At 39.2% G+C, this 6,796-nt stretch overlaps 1 long non-coding RNA gene across 1 annotated transcript; it reads right to left on the reverse strand.

Moving 5' to 3' along the window:
* Positions 1–4,364: 4,364 nt before the first annotated feature.
* Positions 4,365–6,052, reverse strand: LOC133446413 (uncharacterized). The gene is made up of 3 exons (XR_009782835.1): positions 5,960–6,052; positions 4,839–4,902; positions 4,365–4,571 (listed from the first exon to the last, which is right to left on the reverse strand). It is a non-coding gene; the product is annotated as an uncharacterized LOC133446413 (long non-coding RNA).
* Positions 6,053–6,796: the final 744 nt, after the last annotated feature.

Consider the following 6,796-nt stretch of genomic DNA (forward strand, 5'->3'; position numbering starts at 1 on the left):
AGAAATGAAAAAAAAAGTTAGCTTTTATACACTAGTGCATTTAGGATTTATTAAAGTTTATCAGCTTACTTTAACATACATCCTCAATCATATTATATTAATAACAGTGAGGTAAATCTAACACGTATATATTTTTACTTCTGAGAAATGAGCCCAAATGACTGCTCAAATGACAACTTCCTGTTTTTCTAGTTTACTGTTCTGATAAAAGCGTCAGACACCAGTGGACGGGGCAGTGGGGGGCATTTACTTGAATTGTTTAATTAGAAAATATTCTTTATTATAAAACTCATTAAGTAAATGGAAAATTATTTCATTTAAATGTCAAACTTTTCTCTTGAGACGTCGTCTGCCACCTGCTTGACAACACAAACCAACCAAATTATTTCTGAAACTGACTCTCTTCCTAGGTAGGTCTGTGGTAACTATTTACGGTCACCATATGGTGCAAAAACTGCACAATAAAGAAACCATAATTGTGTTAACCCAAGCTTCCATTGTCGAATCTTTGTAAGCATTAATGGAGGGTTTCATACTACACAACTTGCAGGCTACACCACCACAATTTCCTCTACTGGAACATTCAACGGGTTTCCATCATGTGACCTAAATTTGACATGTTGTCCCTCCGACTGCTCATGCCACATGACTGTTCTGAAAACCACTGGTGTCTTTTCGACTTGTTCCTTCCCCTCGGTTCCACAATTCCTGTGAGAAATCCTGGTGACACTTTGGGTTTTCATCCAACCAGCCAGTTAAATATTTTCTACTGCATTTGGTGAAACAGTGTAAACCAAAAAGTATATTGTGCTTTGAAGAAAAAAATGTGTTGCATAATAAGAGAAAAACACAGTACATTGTCGGCAGTTGCCTAAATGGAATCGATAATTAATCAAAATAGCTGCAAAAGAGGAAATCACACACACACACACACACACACACACACACACACACACACACACACTGGAGGATAATATTGGACTGGTTGAATGCTGCGATGGCAGCAACGCTAATGAAAGTGTATACATGCAAAAGATCTGAAACCTGGCTGTATGAAGAAACAACTTCCCAAGAATCACCACAAACTCTCAATACCTGATGCTGGAAACTGCCAACCAAAGACCGACTGCCCTGGCCACCCAACTGAGAACATACATAATCAGAAAGCTAGAAAAATAAACAGCAGGTTCTCCACTGGACCATCCAAGCTCAGTGGCAGAATAACATGAGAATCGACCTACCCAAGGCTGAGACGGAGCAATACTAGAAAGAGGGAAAGAGCGGACCACAAGAATCTCCCAGAACAAGATCCAGTCTCCATCACAATGCAGACATGCCAGAAAGAGTCTCAGGTGTGAAGATTTGGACAGACCTGGAGATGATCGACACCTACTGGGTGAAGAAACTGGTTGCTTTCCATGAGCACCTAGCAGCAACAAATACTTGGGGATGCTGCAACCAGATGGCAACTATGAGGAAGCTGCAAGCAAGTCTGCCACAGCCAGGCACCCGAGGAGAGTACGGCCGATTCTGAGGAACCAGCTAAATGGGAAGAACAATTTCCAGGCCATCAACACATCTGCCCTACCAGTATTCAGTACCCTACTGGTATAGTGAACTGGCCACAGGAAGTAAGTGCAAACTACCAACATCAAGACAAGGAAGCTCATCACGATCACATCACAGAGGATTTCATCCAAAGTCCATCACCATGAGACTTGACATGAAGCAGAAGAAGGGAAGCAACAGATTAGTGAGCATCAAAACCAGCATCCAGGATGAAACAACAAAGATCCAGGAATACTTCAAGAAGTTGGCCCCTAAGAATAAGCTACTAATGCCTGTTTTCCACCAAACCGGTTCCAGGCTGGTTCTAGGCCAGTGCTGGTGCTGGGAGGGGAGCCACGTCATTATGTCGCTGCAAACGTCAGTTACGTAGCTATGTTTGTATTGGCACGACAGTTGAAGCAACAACAACGTATTTGCTCTAATACAGACTTGGTCCAACTAGCACCTCCGCGGACCATATTGCTATAAGACAGGTTGTCTCTTCCTCAGACCACTGCTGCTTTACTGCATCCAGATTAATTTGTCGCTTATTTGAAAATGTCTCCGTCTCCCAGTCTTGCTATTGCCTGTGGTCTTAATAACGCCGCCCCCTCCGCTTACGTAAGCGTTTCCTCTTTCCTCCAGCCCAGCAAAGAGTTGGTGCTACTAATGAATCGTTTTTTCTGGCCCGGAGCCATTTCTTTGTCAGTGGAAACAGAAAGCCCAGTTCCAAACTCTGCACCGGCCCAGAACCAGAACCAGAACCAGCCCTCGAACCAGTTTGGTGGAAAAGGGTATAAGTGAATGTCTCGGGCAGCAGAAATCCAGTGCAGAAGAAGATGTTGAGGAAGAACCATCGTGGACGGAGAAGCCCTTGCACAGCATGGCATGTACCATGGACAGATTGAAGAAGTGACTGGTGTTGAGAAATCCTACCAGCGGCTGGAAAAGTCTGCTCTGAAGGAAAGCAGGGAAACATTAATCAAAGCAGTACAACAAGAGGCCTTGAGCACGAGAGAGATATAGACCAGGGTCTATCACACCAGACAAAATCCCAGCTGCAGACTGTTAAAGATCCTCCAGAGACAATCCAGCGCATAATCACGGGATGGAAGATGGTGGCAGGTAAAGCACACATGACAAAACGCAACTAGGTAGCGGTTGTTGGTGTACAGAAACATCTCTACAGGTTGGAGGTTGGAGACACCTTCATCAGTGGTGGAGATTGGAGCAAAGATCCTGTGGGATCTCCAGGTCCAAACCAATAAACTTGCAGAGGACATCAGTGGTGATTGACGCAGCAATGCCAAGGTATGGGAATTTGAAGGGACGCGAGAAACTAAAAAATGTTCTTATCTGTGCACTACACATTCACCGTAACTACACCATATAAAGTGATGAAGTGCAAACCTTCCTCATCTTAGATGTACCACCTGTGTATAGAGAAAGAAGGTTATTGTACTTAAATACCAGAAGGTGCTAAAGATTAAATATATTAAACTATAAAAATGTGTCTTTACTAACAGTGAACTGCAGTTTGTAGTTGACATTTAATGAGACACGTTTCACATCTGACATGAGCACGCGCGTTTCTTCTGTGGTGGAGACCCTAGATGTAACACCTGTCACCATCCCACCCACCCAGCCACGATCACAGGAGAGGCTGCACTTCACACGTACGAAACATAGAAACAGGAAGCTCGTGTTTAGGACTATGAATTGGACGATCTGTTGCCTTCAACCGTCAAGTAAATAAAACTGGAAGCTCAGTGATTCCTCTTCCCAGCTGCAGTCTTGTAGTTATCAATTCTTTCCAAATTTAACATAATTATTCATTAAGAAATAACTGCATTGAGGTTATTGCATCCCCCCACAAGATTTGGTTATATCTGATTATAGGCTGAATATCTATAAAATTAGGAATATTTCAAACCAACAATAAGCTACCAGGCAATCCAAATTTAAAACTTTCAACTTAAAATAATTAAATTGTGCTGTAAAAGCTAACAGCATTGTTCAGGCAGTTCATTTTTTAATTAAAAACCCTATTTCACACTGACATTTTTTTCCAGGGAAGATGTAAAGTTGCTACAAAGTACTTAAAAATGTACATGGGAGATTTTTTTCAATGAGTAATAAAAGACAAGTGAGATGTTCAATAATAATCCAAAATGTTTTATTCATGTGCACATTATATACACATATATGTAAAACAAAAGTTGCCTTACACTCTTATTTCATTAATTTATATTTACAGAATATGTTCTTAGTGTGTTTTTTAAAATCTGAAGTCAGTTTAAGACCTGAATTGTTTTATTTTAATGTTCCAGGAATTCAGTTTTTTCTTTTTTTTTTACATATCTATGATCATTTGTTGATTGTCTTCTCTTCACATTTGGAAACTTTGACCAAATCTAACAAAACAAAGCTGAAGGTCACTGAGACGATAATCAGATATGAATAAAAGTAAGTGACTTTTATTCAGGTGGTGGAATCATGACTCTTTGTGGCGAACCATCACAACCTTCTGATTAATGAAACATGTCTGTTGAGAACAGCTTTGCTGCCATCTCATGGTTTTAATCTGAAAGTGTTCCGTTACAGTCGTCTGAGTCAGATTGAGGTTTCTTTATTACCACAGGAGCAGTAATTATAAGAAACTGCACTGGTAAGCTCACAGTACAAGAACAACCTCATCCTCCCATGGCTTACAAACACTATACATAATTCACAAAAGATGATTAACATGCTGGAGACTACAAAAACATCAATAGGAAGATAAAAACAGAACAAACATTATTTAACATGAAGGCTTTTTTCTTTTGTGTCCTCTAAAAACTCTCCTTTGAAGCCGCTGATTTGAAAGTTAAAAATGCTAATTATTTTAATTTGCGCTCTCTCTTGATGTTTCTGAACAATTTCTCAGTTTAGAGGTGACCATAGTTTGATCTTGTCCTCTCCATGTCCTCCTCCGTTTGTTGTCCGTCCACATCCACGTCACTGTACAGTTGAGCAGAGACCGGCTACAGCATGAAGGTGATGTCACGGTGAGTGTTTGAGAGCACCCACATACATAAACACAGAGAACAGAGGATGGAAATATCAGGCAGTTTATTTAAAAACAGGCAAGATTATCAGAACTGGGGGGACATTTGGGAAAGCAGATGGGAATAAAGACAGAAATCCAGAGAGACGGAAACAAACTGAGCCGATGAAGAGGACCAGAGCAAAGTCTCAGACGAGGAGGATGTAGAAGAAGGAAGCTGCAGCTTCTAAAGTTTCTCACTTACATTCTGCAGAAATCAGTTGATTCCTTTATATTTGCTTCATCAGGTTCTGAAAATAGCTTTTAACCTAAAAACCAAACAAATTAAATGGATTTTTGAAACATTGTGAACTTTGTGAAAATCATCTGTTTCTGCCAAATAAACGTAAATTAAATAATATTAGACTGAATGCAAAAAAAGAAATAGTAGAATCTTGTTCATTTCCATTTAGTAAAAAAATGTAATAAATAAAATTTATTGGAATATTTATTCTTTCATGGAAACTACAAAGACTAAGCATCCTAGAAAGACTTTTCGGTTTTAACCTAGATTTTTTCAGATTTCATTTTAAACTTTGTCTCACTAGAAAGTTCAATATAGCAGCTAATGAGGACATCTGCCTCAAATCTTATCTTCATGGAAAGAATAAGTTTAAGTCAACATTTTTAATAGCCACATTGATTTCCATTCCATTTATAAAACATGAAAAGTGACTGTTTCCTCTGCTGGACTTATTAAAGCCATGAACAGAGAAAAGGATGGGTGTGGGTGGAAGTGATCTTGTGGTTCAATCAGGAAATCATTTGTTTGTTTCAAAACTTTTTTCTCTGACTCATGAAGTGGAGTCAAGTCAAATAGTTAAATAAAGGTTAAAAAAAAAGAAAAAAGTCTGACTGAATTTATTCAAAGAGAACTGTTTAAATTAATATATACAGCTCATACATCTTTATAGATGCTTCAGCTGAGACCACAGGACAATTTTAACAGCAGTTATTCGATGTAAACTCCTGCCATGTTGACGCAGACACCAAGAAAACCACAACAAACTGGTCTGAGTGACGTTGGCATGTTTTCATAACTTCATCAGTGTGAGTTTCCTCTAAATGTTTCAGACTTAACTTTCACTTATCTTCAGCTGTTCTTCTTAATAACTCAACTTTATGTCTCTACTGGACAAGTTTAACGCTCAGACAAAACCACAAGCATAAAGTACATGTTGCTTATGCAGCCACAGTAAAATTGTATGAATGTGTTTTTTAAATTTTGAAAGTTATTCTCTAATAGTGCCGTATCAGTTCTAACAATAACATGCACCAGAACAGAGTGTTTATCAATTCTTGCACATCTGGAGCTGAAACACTCACCTGTAGAGACAGACTGCTGACATGATACAACACAGAAGCAATTTAACTGCAGTTAGCAGTATGAACAGGACAAAAGATGGTGAACTGGTTCCTAAAACAAAATAAGAAGAAATGGGGTTGGTAATTAAATCAATAAAATCACTTTGGTGCTTGGATGTGTTCAGTTGTTTCTGTGATCTAACATTCATATTTAATTTACGTACGTTTGTCGACTTCAAACACTGTTAAATTCCACCTGATGATGTGGAAGCCGTTTCTGTCAAATACTTCACACCTATAAAGTCCTGCATCATCATGCTGAACATTAGAAATATTTAGGTTTGAAGGGATATTGGGGTCTATCTTCAGACTGAGAGAAGAGAAATTGGAAAAGGTCTGATTTCGCCTGAGAGAATATATAAACCTAAATCTGTCTTTGGTCCAGATGATGTTTATTGCATTTTCATATGATACGTTGCAAGTAAACTTGTGTGAGTCTCCTCTGGACACCTGCGCAGTTCTGTTTTCTGTCAGAGCCCCTGAAGGTAGATGCCAAAAAAAAAACAATAAGTAATTATTCACACTTCCTTTTTAGTGATAATAAAAGCATAAATCACAAACTCAAATGTGCCTTTTACCTGCAGAGATGAGCCACATCTGGATGAAGAGCAGAGCTGCTGGATTTATGTAGACCATGATAAACATCGGAGGGCAAATAACCAACTGGAACTTCGACGTTTGCATTGAATGCAACTGCCGAGGAGGTTCAGAGGAGAGGAAGTGGTTGGATGTTGCTTTAGAAAGCACATCATCTGGGGGTAAATTTCCGGAGTACCGTTTCTAACTTTTAGGGGGGTC

The sequence above is a fragment of the Cololabis saira genome, chromosome 6, assembly GCF_033807715.1.
Source record: "Cololabis saira isolate AMF1-May2022 chromosome 6, fColSai1.1, whole genome shotgun sequence".
NCBI lineage: Eukaryota > Metazoa > Chordata > Actinopteri > Beloniformes > Belonidae > Cololabis > Cololabis saira.